This window comes from Paroedura picta, chromosome 3, assembly GCF_049243985.1.
Source record: "Paroedura picta isolate Pp20150507F chromosome 3, Ppicta_v3.0, whole genome shotgun sequence".
Taxonomy (NCBI): Eukaryota; Metazoa; Chordata; class Lepidosauria; order Squamata; family Gekkonidae; genus Paroedura; species Paroedura picta.
The window spans coordinates 109,921,162-109,941,378 of NC_135371.1; the positions used below are offsets into that span (position 1 = coordinate 109,921,162).

Consider the following 20,217-nt stretch of genomic DNA (forward strand, 5'->3'; position numbering starts at 1 on the left):
ATTCATTAATAACATATTCAATATCTTGCACACTCAATTAACCTCAGGTTATGTAACTCGCTTACTGGTACGTGAGGTTCATTAAAAAAAATCTCATTCAAATATCAGTCTGCAAAAGATATTTCACCAAATATCTTGTACATGTCTTCTTGGGAGTATCTGGTAATCTTCTATGCATCTACAAAACTTCCATCTGGAGGTTTTTTGCCCAGGATGAAGTAGCTTTTCAGTCAGTAAGTGGTTTGCAGAGCAATGTGGTTACATGATTTAACATGGCTGAAGAGACTGGAGGTTTACTTCTAGGATTACCTCTTTGTACTTCTAATCAACCCAGCAAGTGATTTTGATCGCCTGTTCCACAGCTGATCAATGTTGGCTTACAAATTCCTTGCATGGTTCTTTCTACAGTTCTTCATATGAAGCCTGTCACTGACTGGGAATTGCATAAAACCTTCTATTTTGCACAAAAAGTGTAAACAAAAAGGTATCTAGGGATTAGCTGGAAATAGTAATTGCATCGGTAACTCAGCATAGAACTCATGTACAAAACAGAGTTAAAGCAGAAGAGTAGGAATCTATTACAAATGGAAACTCCAACATTTTCTTAGAAGAAGGAGGAGGAGTTGGTTTTTATACCCTGCTTTTCACTACCCAAAGGAGTTTCAAAGACGTTTACAATCTCCTACCCTTCCTCTCCTCAAAACAGACACCTTGTGAAGTAGGTGTGAATGAGAGAGCTCTCACAGAACTGTTCTGTGAGAACACTCTAACAGGAATGTGACTAGCCCAAGGCCACCCAGTGGTTGTCTGTGGAGGAGTGAGGAAACAAATCCAGCTCTCCAGATTAGAGGCCCCTGTTCTTAACCACTACACCAACCTGGCCCATATTATATTGAGATAGGGCAAATAATCTCCCACCCAGGACTGTTTTGGTTTGGTACAATGGGGAGGCAAGAGTCTTTCCTCCCCCTATGCCAAAGTGATGGCCAGAATTTGCTCTCTGCAGTCCTCCTGCTACAGGTCTCCATGCTGACCGTGTGGAACATGTTATGTGCAGTTGCTTCTTCATATGGTTTCACAGATGTTTACCTCACAGGAGGCATTGCACTGCGCTGCTGCCCAGTTTTTGGCTCAGGGAAGGTTGACCTGACTCTTCCCGCTCCCGCACAGGGGAGCATTTGGCCCACTGCCCCCCACATGAGCCAGCCAGGGTTGCAAGGTTCTGCAGCACTGTGGGTTGGGGTAGAAGCAGAAATTAGCCCTGCAACCAGACATGTGGTGAGTCAGGCCAGATTCCTGGTGAGGAAAAGGTCATTAAAAAGTTTCATGGAGAGAATTTGGCATTGCCTCATTGTTTCCATTTTGACAGAAACATTTGCCTGCAAGGCTTTTATAAGTGAGTAGTATGCTAACTTGTAAATCTTCTATATACAACTTATTTAAAGACATCCTAGCTATACTCGGTATATGTCAAGAGTTCAGGTTGTATGCAATAACCTCTCTTAAACAGAGAAGTATGGAAACACAAATAAACAAACTTATAAGACAAGGAAAAACACACAACTGCTTTCAGAGAGGTGCTAAAGATCAGGTAGAATTCATCCTTGAACAGAATGCAGAAAAAAGCAAGTCATATTATTGTTTCATATATGAAGACAAAGGAGGACAAATATATAATGGAATACCTGAAGCAGAAATGGAGATTAAAGATCTGTTTGGGGAAAAAAACATTCCAGACAAATTCATCTTGACTTAACATGAAAATACTGTAGCAGTAGATGAGTATGGAGTTACAAATGCCAATGATTTTGAAATCATGGAGAAGCTCAGTCAAATCAGACAAGATATTAATGCTAAATAGCCGCATAGAGGGACATATTCACATGTGGGCTACTGCAATGAGAAGCAGGGTGTTAACATTTCCATCATTTACTTTTTGAAACCTTCATTTCCTTCCCACTGCAAGCTGCTATTCAGCTGGAGCTGACTTCCATGCAAACATAAGGCTGCCCATATATTACCTCTAGTTGGACAATCATCAGCCACAAAAGGGCATAAGGTAAAAGTGAACCTTTCCCCCAGAACCACAGTTCTCATTCACATTGGGTCCTTGCAGCTGCTATTCACCTGATGAAAATATGAGGAAGATCCATTCACAGATTTCTCAGTGTTGTGTCTAATGTGACCTTAAATGCTTTCAGTGTTTTCAAGCAAGAAAGAAAAGCAAGATATTGTTAGCTTAACTACAGTAAGAGCTAAAGTGCCAAAAGAAAGATTAGATGTTTCAAAGCTGTAGAAAAAAAGAGGGAGGGGGGAGTCAGTATGGAAGTACTATCAGTTTTATGTTACACTTTACGGTGCACTCAAGCAGGATGCACATTAATTGTTAGCAAACAATTGCCTATAAAATGGTAGATGCTGGACACACAACAAGAATTAAATGTGGCAATTCAGGTTAAAGAAAAGGAAAGTAATTTTTCCAGATGTCTGAGAAATAATAGCTGCTTCTGGAATAGTCTCATTGTTTCACTATTACTGGTTAACAGCAAAGTGCAGCTGTGGTCCTCAGAATATTCAGTACTTCTCGTCTCAACATAATTCGTCTAGTAATGAAAAACCCATTTTTATTCCTGCATTCTCACTACTGTTCACAGTGAAGACCGTTATAGGTTCCCCCCATTTACTGAAGCTTATTTCTCATCCAGATTGTCTGGTTAGTAATAAATATTAGCTTCTAATTGGCAGCTGTGATAAATTCCAAAGACTTAAAATGACAGGAGTCTAAATATTCTAAAGTTCCACACTAAAAACTTTCAGCCACTTGTAGTGCAATAAAGTAATATTGTTAGATTGATGGTATCATTAGATCAAGAACCAATATACAAGATCAGGCTAAAAAATAATCACTCATTACAGATTAAGATTAATCCTCAATACGCTAAATATTTGAAATTGACAGATCTGTTAAGGGTTGTTTGCATTCAGAAGTTTATAGTCTGGATTCTAATAGAAATAATTTTTTGCTAACACTAACAAAATCTCATTCAACTCACTTCCCTATCGTTATTAAGGTGTAGGTGGCTTTACTCATACACTGATTATTTGTTGCAATTTTATTCAGCAGTCAGAAAGTTGACTCCCCAAGCAGCAAGCAATACAACACCCAATGGGTTGGATCCTGCAGTTTATCCTACATCCCCACAGCAGTCCTAACCAACCCTAGGAAATTGTATTCCTGGTGTTGTGGGACCTGTGTGGACTAATAGCCATGTGCTTCCAAAGTCTGCAGGGGAAAAGGGAGAAAATTTACTATTGTGATGAAAGAGGAAGTAGAGAATACTACCAAATTTATTTATATACAAAACCATACAAATACTTCAGCTTTATTGACTGACGGCTGAGAACAGAACTTATTGCAGCAGACTCCAAGGAATGGGATTGTGGAAATGTTTTACATGCATAGTCCAAGAGATCCTGATTGCTATGAAAAACTATAAGGTAGGACACTTGCAGGTGATAGCATATTAACAGGCCTGGTACAGACCCCTCCCCCCCAGGAATGCTTTATCTCTTACAAAAATGGGAATAATTTGATTGAAGAAGAAGAAGAAGAGTTGGTTCTTATATGCCGCTTTTCCCTACCCGAAGGAGGCTCAAAGCGGCTTACAGTCGCCTTCCCATTCCTCCCCCCACAACAGACACCCTGTGGGGTGGGTGAGGCTGAGAGAGCACTGATATCACTGCCCGGTCAGAACAGTTTTATCAGTGCCGTGGCGAGCCCAAGGTCACCCAGCTGGCTGCATGTGGGGAGCGCAGAATCGAACCTGGCATGCCAGATTACAAGTCCGCACTCCTAACCACTACACCAAACTGGCTCTCTGGATGGATTCATCTGGATATAATCTAGAATGACTGAAATTCTTAGCACAAAAGAGAAAATTAAATATAGAAAATGAGCTATGCCCAAGATTTAATCGAATCTGGCATGCCAGAATCGAACCTGGCATGCCAGATTACAAGTCCGCAATCCTAACCACTACACCAAACTGGCTCTCTGGATGGATTCATCTGGATATAATCTAGAATGACTGAAATTCTTAGCACAAAAGAGAAAATTAAATATAGAAAATGAGCTATGCCCAAGATTTAATGGAAATATGGACACCATTTTGGGTCACACTTTTCAATGACATCTGGACACCATTTATACAATCTACTTAAAAGATTCTTTCTCTCTTGATATCCCATTTCTTTCTGCCTTAATTTAATTCCCTTCCCTGATCCATTTTCATGGGGTTTTTTTCCTGTTTTGCTTGGCCTCATGTGGAGCTCAACTGAAAGCATAGCCATCAGGCTGCTCTACCACGCATACCATGCACCACACATCATCAGTGTCAGAGGCTGACCAATTTTCTCCGGGTTTGTGGACAGAGGGTAGCATTAGGAAAGAGATTTTCAAGCCACTGCTAACTTACATGTGGAGTCCCACATGGAACGGTCCTCTCTCCAATCCTATTTAATATCTGCATGTGCTTTACTGCCCAACTGGTACAGAAGTTCGGGCTGGGTTGTCACTAATATTTGGATGACATCCACCTCTTCCTCCTGATGCATGACTGCCCTGACTCTACCTCAGAAGCATTAGCCGGCTGCCTGGAAGCAGTGATGAGGTGCCTCAAGCAAAGTTGTCTAAAGCTCAATTCTTCAAAGAAGGAGGTCTCTAGCTGGGCAGAAAAGATCCAAGCAAAAAGGTCCAGCATTTGTCCAACCTGGATAGTGTACAGCTAACAGCAGCTCACTCCGCCAGGAACCTGGGCGTGATCCTGGATGCATCTCTCTCAATGGAGGCCTGGGTCACAAGAATAGTGCAGCTGGCCTTCTATCCCCTTCGCCAAGCCAACCTACTAGTGCCCTACTTGTCCCTGGAACACCTAGCCACAGTGATCCATGCAACGGTCACCTCTAAGCTAGACTTCTGCAACTCGCTCTATGCAGTCCTACCCTTAACTTTGATCTGGAAACTGCAACTGGACTAGAATACAGTGGCCAGGGTCCTCACAGCAACACCATGGATGTCCCACATCCGGTCCATTCTACAACAACTGTACTTGTTGCCAGTCAAAATGTCACCTCCAACCCGCTAGTGAACCCTGGCCCCAAAGAAGTCTGAATGACCTCAACCAGGGGCAGAACCTTCTCTGTCCTGACTCCCCCCCCCCCACCTGGTGGAATGAGCTCCCAGAGGAAATCAAAGCCCTAAAACAGTTCCATAGGGTTTGCAAAAAGGGAGCTCCTCCGCCAGGCATTTGGTTGAGGTCAACCTCAACTAAACAACATCTACTGGAGCCCTGAATCTCCCCCCCCCTTGAACCTATACAATGGTTCTTAGCAACTATGGGCCTGTTAAGCTGTTTACCTTGTTAGAAAGTTATTTCTCTACCTACATTCATTATAATCACTGAGTTTGATATTCTTGTTTATGTTCTATGTGAACTGCCCTGAGCCTTATGGGAGGGTTGTATACAAATGTAATACATAAAAACTAATTAATAATAAATGTTTTGTAGCTCTTATGCAAAAAAACTTCTGAGGCCCGTTGCTCCCAATCAGCTCGGCAAATCCGCCAATGGGCATGCGGCACGACCCCGTCACAAACTGCAGCAGCATAGCTCTTATGTATTTTAAAGGTTTTATACAGGATTGATAATTTTACACGAAGTACTTGCAATTTCAGCACTGAAAGAATGATGATGTATATATCTTACGTGTGCATCCAAAGTTTCATTTTTGAAGACAATTCATATTGAAAGCAATGGAATGGGACTTGGCAACGGCTAACTAAGTCGATGGGACTCAGTTGTGCCTTTTTATTTGCTGCATTGTGCTCTGCATTTGTAATAATCTCAATCTTGTAGAGAGGATATGTTTATGTTGGTAATTTTGGTAATTTAGCAAAAAAAAAAAGTCATTAGTTGTCAGAAGTCCATTTCATACTTCCAGCATTCTTGAATTAGATGGATTCAGAAGGCTGTGAATCTGCAAAGGATGACACTGAAGGACAAGAATCAAGTGTTGGTTTCTGTGCACTCAAAACTACTAACATAAAGAAATTAAGCCATTGCATATAAATACACTATGGACTTTTAGTTTCCATAGAAATCCCTAGCAATGCACGTACTCAACACTGAATAGTTTACTTGACTTATAATACGTGTGTACAGCATCTCTTTTTCCCTTATACTTTTTCAGCAAATACAAAGACCACTCATTCTCAAGGTTATGAACAATATCCCCCTCCTAGTTCAAGTTATATTTAAATCAAAATATTTCAGTTTATGCCCCTCCTGTTGCCTAACTGTTAGTACTCAAGTACCTTGTATATTAACAACAGGGCAACTGACTTTTTCGAAAGTCTCTTCTAATCCAAATCTACTTCAGCAAAGCAATATCAAACTAGCAGAGTATGTGCACCCAGAAGGCAAATGAAAACTCATCTCACCATATTTCTCTGGAACAGAATCATTATAATAAAAGTTTCATATTCTAAAAATTCCTTAGAAAAGATCTATTGGAAACATGTTGAAAGCAAGCAACTTGGGCCCTCTGTCAGTCCAGCGGCAAGGGACCAATTGTGAGCCGCACTGCCTTGCCATTACCTGCCTTGCCTCGGAGAGGACAGGTCGCCACCTCGCCGCATGCCCAGGACGGCACTGGCGCCGCCTCCAGCCGCGGCCGCCTGCTCAAAAGCTCACCCCTGGCCAGCACGGCAGGGAGTGGGCCGCCATGCCACCTGGCGCTGGAGGACATGGCTGTGGTGGCAGCAGCGGCGGCGCCCACCTGCTTGCGCACAGACCTGCTCGCCCCATGTCGTCCGGCAGCCCGCCTGCCGGAGGAAGCTCGGGGACCGCTTCTGGAGCCGCAGGCCGCACTGCCACTGACCACCTCGACACCACAGGCCCAGGTAGACCGCGCTGATGGGGGGGGCCCAGCATGAGCCAACTTCAGCTCAAATGCCACCCCACGCCCGCCTTCGGGTCCGGCCCCTAGCCCACCATACCTGGAGAGCCGGCCTGCGAGACTCCCGAGCCCCACTAGCGCCCGCTATATTTTGAGTACAGCAGGCTTATTTACTAGTCAAATAATAAGATAGTAATAATATATGCATAACAGACATACGCAGTCGCCAACACTAATAAAATCTGTTTCAACTCACTCCCCCAGTCTTCTTAAGGTGGACTAGAGTATAACATAGAGTAAGTTTTGCTCAATAGAGAAAGCAGTTGCTCTCTGTGGCCCTTTCAGATCAGGAAAATGCAAAAGGAAAATGCAACCATCCTCTCTACATACTACTATCTTAATCCAAACTGGTCCTCCACGAGTCTAAAGATTAAGTGTAAAGAATTACTGGATATTCCTAAAATGGAACTCACAGCACACTCACAATCCTTAATTTTTTTAGAAGTGGAGAGACTATCTTTTGCAAGATAACTGATAGCTGCTGGTATGAGCCTTATACAACCTGTCCCCAGACCACTTGACCACAGTGATCCATGGAATGGTCACTTCCAAACTAGACTTCTGTAACTCAGTCTATGTTGGCCTTCTCTTTACTTTGACCTGAAAATTACAGTTGGTAGAAAATGCAACTGCTATGGTCCTCACAAGTTCATCCGGGAGGACTCATATCCAGCCAGTGCTGAGGTAGCAACATTGGTTGCCAATTGAGTACTGGATCCAGTTCATGTTTCTAGTAATTACCTTCAAGGCCATGCGCAGTTTAGGCCCTGGATATCTGAGGGACTGCTTGTCTCATGACCTCCTCAGGGCACTTTACTCTGTGGGCTTGAATCCATCAGTGGTCTTCGGCCCACGGGAGGCATGCCTGGCTGCAACTTGGGCCAGGGACTTTTTGATCCTGGACCTTACCTGGTGGAATGAGCTCCTGGAAGAGCTGAGGACCCTGATAAATCTAGCATAGTTCTACAGGGCCTGAAATATGGAGCTCATCCATCAGGCATTTGATTGAGGCCAGGCTAGGGAAGATCCTGTAGAGGCCTCCCTCCTCTAAAGGCCTTCAAGATGCCCTGACCATCTAGGACAGTGGTTCTCAACCTTCCTAATGCTGCGACCCTTTAATACCATTCCTCATGTTGTGGTGACCCCCAACCATACAATTATAAAATTATGCAAATGTTCTTTTACAGAAATTAAACCGAAACTGACCAATGGCGTGACGATCCATTGTTCAGGATTGTATATAAATTGGTTATAAACTGTATATAAATTGGCGGGCACCTTCAGGATGAGTGGCAACAGTGGCGGCACCTTCCCCCCTGCCAAGCTGCTCGCCCTGCCGTGATCACTGTGAAAGGGTCGTTCAACCCCCAAAGGGGTCCCAACCTCCTGGTTGAGAACCACTGATCTAGGGTAACACACTGATCTAGGGTATGCACTCTCCCAAGGCTAATGGGTAGTGTGTACTGGGCCTAGACTAGTGGATTGGGAGGGAATATGCTGCTTAATATGAGCCTCTTGTGGCGCAGAGTGGTAAGGCAGCCGTCTGAAAGCTTTGCCCATGAGGCTGGGAGTTCAATCCCAGCAGCCGGCTCAAGGTTGACTCAGCCTTCCATCCTTCCGAGGTCGGTAAAATGAGTACCCAGCTTGCTGGGGGGTAAACGGTAATGACTGGGGAAGGCACTGGCAAACCACCCCGTATTGAGTCTGCCATGAAAACGCTGGAGGGCGTCACCCCAAGGGTCAGACATGACTCGGTGCTTGCACAGGGGGTACCTTTACCTTTACCTATGCTGCTTAATGTTGTATACTGAAAAACTACCACGAGCCAAGTTGGCCCAGGAGTGATGGACAGTACATTTAAATATAAATTAATAAAATAGTCAAGGAGGATCTGTTAATGAAGCTCTTCACATCAATCTGCAGTAGGATCAGTATCCTCATCAGAATATCTTTATTGATATTTTTAATTATATTTTGGCATTCCAAATGTATTTGGGATTTTTCAGACCCACAAACTTATTGGGAATTGTCAGCAAATCTTAACATCAGCTGAGGGGCTAGAGCAGATTACTACTGTCAGTCAGCTGTTTTGGGACTTTTTTCTGCAGTTCCTTTAAACACTCTCTTTTTAAAGGGACTGCAGAAGAAATCTCACAAAATAGCTGAAGAGGAGAACACTTTCCCTGGCAGCTCAGGGACTCTTTTGGGCTTTCTGACGGAACTGCTGAAGAGCCTCCAGGGAGAGTTCTTCTTGCAGGATCCACAGATTTTTGGGCTTTGTTGAACAGTCCAGTTTAAAGTCAACTTCCCAGTAGAGTCTCAGCCCAACCTTTGGGGAGAGTTTTCCTGGAGAGAATGGCAGGCTCTGATGGGCTGTCTAGTTTAAATTGAGATGCCAAGCAAAGCCCGTGAGGAGAGTTCTCCCTGCAGGATTGGCTCGTTTGAGTAGTGTGGTTTAAAGAGAATACTCAAATGAGCTCCAGCTTTGCTGCTCCTTTTTTTCTTTTCAAAGTATTTTTCAGTTCAGATCTATTGGGCCTGAAAGAGTTCAGAATTTCTGAGAAATCCTGATCCAAATATTTTACCAATATTGGGACACCCCCCCCCTACCGAATGCCAATATTTTTTCAGGTCCGATAGACCTGAACGGCAACAAAATGTCTTGACAGTCTGACTCTCAGAGGGTATGTGCAACACATACCTGCTCTGGAGCAACTTTGTCAGGGCTCCCTCCCTCCCTTGCAAACACACACACACACACACAGACGTGCAGAAACTCCCTTCCCATCCTTCCTGGGTTTCCTCCTACCTGTAGGTTTCCCAACCTCCTCCCTGTTTTCTCTTCCCTCCCTCAGTCACAAACACACAGAGAGACTTTCCGCTTCCCTCTCCCAATTCCCACTTTACCTATTGGTTTCCCAACTTGCCTCCCTCTAAGCAAGCAAACACATGCACACACGGGCACACATACACTCACTCCCTTCCCTTCCTCCCTCCTGCTTACCTGCTCCTCCACTGCTGCCTCAGCCTCCACATGTCATGCAGCTAGGCCCGAGGGGCTGGTGCAACTGCTGTGAAGCCTCGGGGGCATGGCAACTGTTGCCTCGGCCCCCATGGATTGCGCAGCAGCTGCCCAGACCCCAGGGGCCAGTGTAGCTGCTTCAAATGCCTTGGGGGTGGGGTAGCCGCTGCCTCGCCCCCTCACAATTTGTGCAGAGGCTGCCTTGACCCCTGGGGCCAGTGCTGCCACTGCCTCAGCCTTAAAGGCAGGGTGGCCACTGTCTTGGCCCCAGCAGGTCATGCCATGGCTGCCCAGGCCCCAAGGGCTGGCGTGGCCACTGTCTGGGCCCTCCATATTTTGGTGTGCTTGGTGGGCAGGACAATAGACGTCACATCCGTCTACATTTCCAGTTGATGAGGTGCGCCAGAAGATGTGTCCCACATAAAAAATTGAGAAAATAAAATTGCATACCCCGAGTAATCACACTTAGTAATCATTTCACTTCACATATCATTGTTTCACCAAAGCCAGTTTAAATTTAGTTAGAATGAACATTTAGAATGAACATTTAGGGGGAGGGACGAACCCCTATACAAATTAATTCTGAATAGCAGAAGTTCAAGATATTTCTAGTGAACAGTTTTGTGTTTTTTAAAATGTTGCTTAGACAATTGAAGAATTTATGGAGGAGATAGTTATTCATGTCATTATAGAAGTTGGGCTTAAATTTGATGTTATTCTATAATTTGTAGCTTCCATTTTCACATTTTAATACTCATTGCTAGATTATAGCATGTTATATTACCCTTTCTAATTATTATTTTCACACTCTTTATTTCATAGCTACTTTTTACACTTCAATTGCCTTCTCAGCATTTTCTCACTTACATACTTTCTACTTTGTATATTTTGGCTCAGGGTATTTGTGGCTTTTGTCATGTTACTGAGATGATATGTTAATTAGGATTTCAATCTCTCTGTATCAAAAAGATACTGCACATGAATTAGTTTAAGAAAATGATTTGTTCAAAGATGGCAAGAGGACAGTAAAACGTAAAGTAAAGGAGGCAATAGGCCCACTGTTGGGTGCGGATGGACAAACTCTAACGAAAGATGCAGAGAAAGCAGAAAGGCTTAGTGCCTATTTTACATCTGTTTTTTCCCACAGATCAAAATGTTTAGGCACATCTAGAGATGGCCGTAGCCAAAGGATAGTGTCTGAGTGGCAGGTTAACATGGATAGAGAGGTTGTCGAGAGGCATTTAGCTGCACTGGATGAGTTCAAATCCCCTGGTCCAGATGAAATGCACCCGAGAGTACTCAAAGAACTTTCCAGAGAACTTGCACAGCCCTTGTCCATCATCTTCAGAAGCTCTTTAAGGATTGGAGATGTCCCGGAGGACTGGAAAAGAGCAAACGTTATTCCGATCTTCAAAAAAGGGAGGAAGGATGACCTAGGAAACTACAGACCAGTGAGTCTGACCTCTGTTGTGGGGAAGATAATGGAGCAGATATTAAAGGGAGTGATCTGAAAACATCTGGAGGACAATTTGGTGATCCAAGGAAGTCAGCATGGATTTGTCTCCAACAGGTCCTGCCAGACCAACCTAGTTTCCTTTTTTGACCAAGTAACAGGTTTGCTGGATCGGGGAAATTCGGTTGATGTCCTTTACTTGGATTTTAGTAAAGCTTTTGACAAGGTTCCCCATGATGTTCTGATGGATAAGTTGAAGGACTGCAATCTGGATTTTCAGATAGTTAGGTGGATAGGGAATTGGTTAGAGAACCGCACTCAAAGAGTTGTTGTCAATGGTGTTTCATCAGACTGGAGAGAGGTGAGTAGCGGGGTACCTCAGGGCTCGGTGCTCGGCCCGGTACTTTTTAACATATTTATTAATGATCTAGATGAGGGGGTGGAGGGACTACTCATCAAGTTTGCAGATGACACCAAATTGGGAGGACTGGCAAATACTCCAGAAGATAGAGACAGAGTTCAACGAGATCTGAACACAATGGGAAAATGGGTAAATGAGAACAAGATGCAATTTAATAAAGATAAGTGTAAAGTTCTGCATCTGGGTCAGAAAAATGAAAAGCATGCCTACTGGATGGGGGATAAGCTTCTAGGTAGCACTGTGTGTGAACTTGACCTTGGGGTACTTGTGGATTGTAAACTAAACATGAGCAGACAGTGTGATGCAGCGGTAAAAAAGGCAAATGCCATTTTGGGCTGTATCAACAGGGGCATCACATCAAAATCACAAGATGTCATAGTCCCATTGTATACGGCACTGGTCAGACCACACCTGGAGTACTGTGTGCAGTTCTGGAGGCCTCACTTCAAGAAGGACGTAGATAAAATTGAAAGGGTACAGAGGAGAGCGATGAAGATGATCTGGGGCCAAGGGACCAAGCCCTATGAAGATAGGTTGAGGGCCTTGGGAATGTTCAGCCTGGAGAAAAGGAGGTTGAGAGGGGACATGATAGCCCTCTTTAAGTATTTGAAAGGTTGTCACTTGGAGGAGGGCAGGATGCTGTTTCTGCTGGCTGCAGAGGAGAGGACACACAGTAATGGGTTTAAACTTCAAGTACAACGATATAGGCTAGATATCAGGAAAAAGTTTTTCACAGTCAGAGTAGTTCAGCAGTGGAATAGGCTTCCTAAGGAGGTGGTGAGCTCCCCCTCACTGGAAGTCTTCAAGCAAAGGTTGGATACACACTTTTCTTGGATGCTTTAGGATGCTTAGGGCTAATCCTGCGTTGAGCAGGGGGTTGGACTAGATGGCCTGTATGGCCCCTTCCAACTCTATGATTCTATGATTCTATGACAGATTTATGAACATATTGTTTAAGTGTTCACTTAAGAGGTGCTATTTGAAACATAGGGCATTAAGAAATGCTTCATGTTTTAAAAAATAGAGACTCCGTGAAACCAGGTCTCATTTTCCAAAAATGAGGATTCTCAATTAAGGAGCAAGTTGTGCTTTAATGAGTCAGCAAAACTCATATTGCACTTGGCCATGATTCAGGGAAAAAGCATATTTTAAAACCTGGGTCTCAAATATCTAAAACAGGATCTTCAAAAACAGGACTCTTCAAACACTGTATCTCATAGGACATTTGACCAGCAGGAACTTAATTCTCAAGACCAATGCTAGTGTCTAACTGCACACTCTGTTCTGCAACCCTCCGTGAAACCTCTGTGGGCCAGAAATGAGACATATTGAAGAGTACTGAGGACTGAGTATACAGAGCAAATTTCCACAAAAGCTATATATCACAGATATTTCTGGCTGGAAGTAGGCCTCAAGTTCACATTTCCTGCAGAGAAACAGTCTTGGTATGCATCACTATGATCTATTGCAAACAAGCCTTATTGAAATACCAAAATACTCTAAGTGGTAATCTCTGCACTGGTCTAAGAAGTTAGAAGATTGTTTGCAGTCCTGCAGGCAGTTGCAAATCTTTTCTGTTGTGTATAGATAATCAAATTCCCTGAAAGTCAATATATGTCATGCTGTTCAATAACAGCACCATACCTCACCATAATTTAACATGTTTAATTAAACACTTGAAGCAGTAACTTATCTAAGGGACGGTGGAAAACCCAATTCTTGCTCATTCATTGCAGCAGATTCTGCTATCAGTTGTGGAAACCAGTTTCTGCATTTCTGTGAAAGAGGGATTACGAATCATGGCTTGTGGTGAACAGAGCTACAGATTTTTCTTTGTACTGGCCATTTTAATCACTTTGTTATTATGTATTTGCTATCATACATGTCTTTTCCTGAGACAAAGCTGCCACTCTACAATTCTAGCACACAAAAAAAGATAATTAACAGAGGAAAATTATTCCTTCCCCATTAGGAACTGATAAACCTAGTCCATTTTTCTTTGTTAACTACAATTCTTTGATATAGATAATGGGAACTTCTTTCCAGCCCAGCAAAATTCACACCCGTCTGATATCCCACTGATATGATGGTTCAAAAGTCCAGGTCTAGTTCTGCTCAGGAGGAAGTCAATATATCTGAACCAGAGATGGATCTAGTGTTTTCCTCTGGACCCATAGGAAATTTTTCTGTCATTAGGATAGAAGGTATATCAAAGCAGCTTACAACTGCCTTCCCTTCCTCTCCCCACAACAGACACCCTGTGAGGTAGGTGGGGCTGAAAGAGCTCTGACAGAACTCTCTGAGAACAGCTTTTACAGGACTGTGACTAGCCCAATGTCACCCAGCTGAATACATGTGGACAAGTGGGAAATCAAACTTAGCTCTCCAGAATAGAAGCTGCTGTTCTTAACCAGTACACAAAGCTGGCTCTCAGATCAGAAGGGAAAAAATTGAATGACAGGATTCTCGCCTCCTATGTGGAACACATCCACATAAGGGGCAAGAATCCATATCTCCCCGCTTACCTATCGCTTCCCCACTCTTTCTCACACACATAATCAGACTCCCTCCCCCTCTCCCCCTCCCTTTTCCCTCCTTGCCTTTAGCGGCAGGAGGGCCACCATGTTCTGCAGTCCTCTGCTGCCTCAGCTATGCGACCCATGGCTCTGTGCTGTGGGGATCCTTTGAGGCTCCCGTGGCTGGGTCAGACTCCATGGACAGCCACACCCAGGCTGCCCTGACATCTATGGTTGGGCCAGCCTGCGTGGTTGGGCCAGCCTGCGCTGCCTCGGCTGCCCTGCTCTCTCCTCCGTGGGCAGCACTGCCATGGCTGAGCCAGCTACCTCAGCCTCCGCCATCACAGCAGGTTGCCTCCATCTTCCAGCACACTTAGGGGGGCAGGATTTACAGACATCATGTCCATGAGTGTTTCCACTTCACTGAGCATGCCAGAAGATGTGTTCCATATCAAAAATTCTTTTTCTTCTATTAAGAAGCAGTCTCTACACCATTTTCCTTTGATGAAAAGGTTCAGAAAGCAAGATTTTTGAGATGGAAAAATGATGACCCTCTGACAGCAATAATAATTTCTTTCTATTTGGGTAGAAGAATTCCCCCCTCCCCCCAAAAAAAATCACAGGGTCTGTCTTATTAGCATGCAGACAAAATAGCTGAAATCCTTGATTTTCTTTTGAATATGCATATTGTGATTTACTTCCCACCATTTCATTTATTTTGGTGTAATATTATACGTTGCTAATTGATTCTTTTGAATTGTAAATCTGTAAGCTTCCTCATGAACCAACGGCTTGGCCGCACTGTTTTCAGAGCTAGAGTGAACACATCTCTGAATAGGGTTGATGTAGCTTGGTAACATGTTCTTTTAACCATACTAGCCTCTTCCTAAAGTTTCATTGGGATGTGTGTCATATGAGGTGATAGGAGGGCAGTGGAAAACAATTCAGTCAAGATGACTCTGTAGTTCTCCATAAAGCAAAATAAATATTTGCAAAAGAAGAGCTGTGTTAAATCAAGTTCCCTAAAGTAAAATGAAAATTAATGAAACATTGTACATATTAAGGTTTCTTCTCTTCAGGGTGGTGAAGTCATCCATGCTAGTTAAGTCGTGTTTCCTTTTGCTTCAGGCAGGGCTATGCAAATCTTTGTTTGACTGACCTTGAGCAGAGTGTGACCACTTCTCCAGTCAACCAATAGCCTAGCTCCATCTGCCTTTGATCTCCTATCCTTAGCTATAGAATGCTCCTATCTGTCACCCTCTACCTATTTTCCTTCCTTATTTTATATAAGCTTATTGGAGGGAATAGTCCCTCAGCAAGCTTTGACATATACCGTATATTCTCGCATATAAGCCGACCCGCATATAAGCCGAGGCACCTAATTTTACCACAAAATCTGGGCAAACTTATTGACTTGTATATAAGCTGAGGATGGGAAATGCAGCATCTACTGGTAAATTTACGTTAATTGAGGCATCAGTAGGTTAAATGTTTTTGAATATTTGAAAAACAGTAAACTAACTCTAAGTGCAAAAGTGAGGCAGCAAACCAGAGCAGAAAAACAGTACCTGAAGCTGGCAACCTACTACAATAAGTACAACAGATACCAAACTGGGAGAATGGACAACACTAACTACAATTATAGTGCCCTCCAGAACAAAACACTGAAGAACTATAAAACTGAACACTGAAAGAAAGAACTGTAAAAATAAACTTTTAAAAGAAACACAACCCCAAGAAGAAAAGGCAAAGAAAGAACTGTAAAAATAAACTTTTAAACGAAACACAACCCCAAGAAGAAAAGGCAAATAATGCTGCCCCTCGGATAAAAGAGAAAAGAAACACTAGGAGAAAAAAAACAGTAAATTCCAAAGCACTCCCAAAACCCATTCCACCTCACCCCCAGAAACCAAAATAATAGTTTGGAAGAAGTAAAGTGAAGGCAAAAGGAAAAAAAAGAAAAAGAACAGAGTCCCTCAGTCAAAGCGTTGATGTGCTACAAGCTCCTTGGGCAAGCTCAGCTTTGCAAACACATCTGCAGAAGGCAATGCAACAATTGGCTGACTGCATTCTACAGAAGGAGAAGGCTTTTATTTCACTTACCGTATATACCCGCGTATAAGACGGAGAGGGCATTTTCAATGTGAAAAGAAGTGCTGAAAAACTCGGCTTATACACTGAACAAGAATTAAATATTAGATTTGGGTGGCTATCCTTGTCTGGGAGGCTTTCTCCTACAGGGCTCTCCTGGTGCCAGCAATCCCTGGAGAGGAATGTGTCGGCATTGGATAGGATGTGGTTGAGAGCTTGGCGCTTTGTTGCTGGAGGCAGTGGTCACCTGGACATTGCAGTTTCCCAGCCTTATAATCATGGGGGACTTCAACGTCCCCAGGTCAAGGCTCAGACCTGGTGTTGGCCATGGCGACACTAGGAATCTCACAGTTTGTTACATCCTCATTTTGGTCTTTGGTGCCAGGGTAGAAGTGGGTCTGATGGTGATGCCATCCCATTGTCAGACCTCTGTACCACCCTATCCCTGTTCAGATGGCAAACATACTTTAGCACACATACAGAGATGTATGGATCTGGCTGGATTCCTGAATGCTCTGCATTACCCGATACCTCCTGGTGACTTAGTGGTTTTGGTGTTGGTGGAGAATTGGAAGTTGCACCTGTCTGCTGCTACTGATGATATCACCCCCCCTGAAGAATTGCTCCCCTTCATCCCCAACTTCTATGCCACTTCCTAGCCCAGCAGCTCCTGGGCCTCTTTGTTTGACTGGAGCCACTGGGGTTTCCCACTCTGTGGCATCTAGCAGTGGTGATTCAGTAAGAATGCAATCTGAAGTTTGAGATTGTCCCACCCTGTCCTTGGCAGTAGATACCACTTCTGTGTCTCTCTCTAGCTCTTTTCCTCTGCCTGGAGCCCCAGGCTGAAGGGGCCTTTATTTTATTGCTGCCTCCTTCCTTGCCTTAGACCCCACAGACAAAGTCTTCCTGGAGATCTTCTCTTCTTCCATGCTTTACTCCTCTAAACAAGATTCAAGACACCTTTACTGGCATAACAAAACATCAAAGTGAATACACTCCTCTGAACTCACAAACTTAGCTCTCTCTCAAAAAAGCTGCAAAACCTAGACTGATACATCCTGCTTGGAATGTAGGACTATAAGACTGGTGATGTGGTCTCCACCTGTGATAAGTCACACAGAAATTTGCATAGCCCTACCTGGAACAAGAGGAGCCATGGCCTAACCAGCTTGGATGACATCTAGTCTAATGCATCCTTTGAAAAGTACGTCCACATTGACAAATATCAGTGTATTGATCAAATGTCAATGTATTGATAAAAATTATATAACAGTTATCCCTAAAGTTCACTGAGAAATCTTGGATCAGTTGTGACATCTCTGCATGCTAAAAAAAACTGTATATTATTAAAATGCATTTAAGGTGTATTATTATAATTTTTAATATAATCATTGAGAACAGGTCTAGCACACACATACACAAAATTGGAGATAGGGGTAGCCCAGCAGAAGTAGTATTTCTGCTGCTTCCAGCAAACAATATAAATCTGTTCAAGCTGCCTGATTCTATTCCAGCCCAGACATGGTAGAAAGTTCATGACAAATGCCCGAAATTTGTAAACCAAAACAAATTAAATCGGTGCCTGATATTTATACATTCGAAAAGGTGTGACTGAACAGGAGAAAAACATCGTAATAAGGTAGGTCACCATTTCAGCCATGCTAGCAGTTTTTCATCTTACCCTAACCTCCAGACACAACTAAAAACTCTTAGATTTACTCCTTAATTGGCTCATTCACCTTGACCTTCAACTAAATTCAATTGCAGCCTTTGTATTTCAGGTGCCAAAAAGTGGCAGCCCGCCAAAAAGCATTTCCCCCAGCAGCCGTTTAGATGTAGATATCCACTTTTCACAAATCCAGACAGCCCTTACAATTTGAGTGTAGCATTTGTATAACTCCTGTCACATTTCCCATGTTAAGACAAATGTAACTTGTGTTAATTAATCCATAAACCTGCAGATATTAATGAACATACTCCTCATACTAATTCACAATGTTTACATATACAGACATATCAAAATAATTACCCCAGCACTATGCTCTGAATTAATAATAACTTTGCCCTAAGTGTGGGCGTGTACAAACAGGACCTTTCCTTAGATACTTTATTTTTTATTTACTTCCATTGCACAAGTAGCATAATAACCTGGTCAGATACAAACAATAATATTAAAAGATTAATGCTGCAGTTTTTCCTTAGCACTAAAATTATGCTAGTCTCAGTTGTGCAAATATTATTAAGAGGATAAAGAGTCTTCTGCAAGGACACATTGCTAGGGAAATATCTATTTAACCCCCCACCCCACCCCACAAACCACAGACAAATTAATGGAGAGGGAGAAAGGCACTGAAGACTGCACTTTTTTCTTCTTCTAAGGAAGCCACAACTGGATGTGCCGTTGTTAAGCAGGTAGAAAGCATTCAGAAAGGTAAAAGAATAAAATGCAGTTTAAAAAGCCAAGAAGGAGTATGTTTGGGCACTAAAGGGGAAGGGTAATTTAAGTAATGTGTGTTAAACCCGTTTAATGTAAGGTGACCAGATTTTCCCACTTTTGGAGGGACATCTGGGGGCACCTGGCAAATTGTATCTATGTTGAAATTATATATATATATAACAATACTATTTTTGCATTCTATGTGTTCTATTAAACTTTTTATTGCTCCATATAGCCCAAATTTTTAATCAAGAACCCCCCCCCCCCCCGGTCAATGGTGTCCCGCTTTACCAATGTTAAAATCTGTCACCTTAGTTTAATGAGTTCTCTATAAGTCAACACCATGCTCTATCTTCCTTGACTCTTGGCAAAACACAAGAGAAAGCTGACCATGTTAAATAAGCAAATGCCTACCAAATAGCTACTTGCCATGGCAATCTCTTGCTATGTATCAGTGAGATATACGGATGTCTCATCAACATGATTCCTATGCAGTTCAAATGACTCTTCAAATACTGAACATGAGTAGCTCTGCTTTACATCCATTCCTGTGTTGCACAGGTGTAACCTTGCTTAGTATTGCTGAACTACTGATCACAACATGGAAAAGTCTTAGGTCTTGCCAGTTGTGCATTCACTCCCAGATAATGAGTCTTAAGACTTGTCTTTTTGAGCTATTGAGGGAGCTTAATAGATTGTAGCAGCAGGCTGGCTTTGCATGCCTTCTTAAGCCAAACTGTAGACAATTGTGTCTTAAGTCCTATATTTGATCATTATACAAGACAGAATCTAAATTAGGTTCATCTACAACTTATATCTGAATACAGTCTGAATGCATTTTACAGTCTCCTTTGAATCTCTTCTGCTACATCCCCCAAGAGAGCAATAAGATCATACAACCTAAATTTGCTCAGAGTCCCCGGCCCCAAGGAAGAAAAACTGGCTTTGAATGGCCTGGGCTTTTTCAGTCTCCGTCCTGGCCTGGTGGGATGCTCTGCAGAGAGAGATCAGGACCCGTTGAGATTTTAAACATTTTGTGAGGGCCTGTGAAACAGAGCTGTTCCACCAGACCTATGGTTGAGGGCAGGAGATTAACCTAATCCTACCTGAAATAGAAAAATCTTCCAAACTCCGACCAAGCCTCCCCCCGTCCCCGAGATTTTAAACTATAAATAGATGACTTTTTAACCTTATTTTAAAACTTTATTTAGATTTATTTAATTGATTTTATTGTTATAATTTATCTAAATGTATAGTTAA

At 42.9% G+C, this 20,217-nt stretch overlaps 1 protein-coding gene across 19 annotated transcripts in view; it reads right to left on the reverse strand.

The window, feature by feature from the left end:
• The window catches only part of TENM2 (teneurin transmembrane protein 2), a 1,331,635-nt gene that overhangs the window by 283,801 nt on the left and 1,027,617 nt on the right, over window positions 1–20,217 (reverse strand). The gene's annotated exons all lie outside the window — the stretch shown is intronic.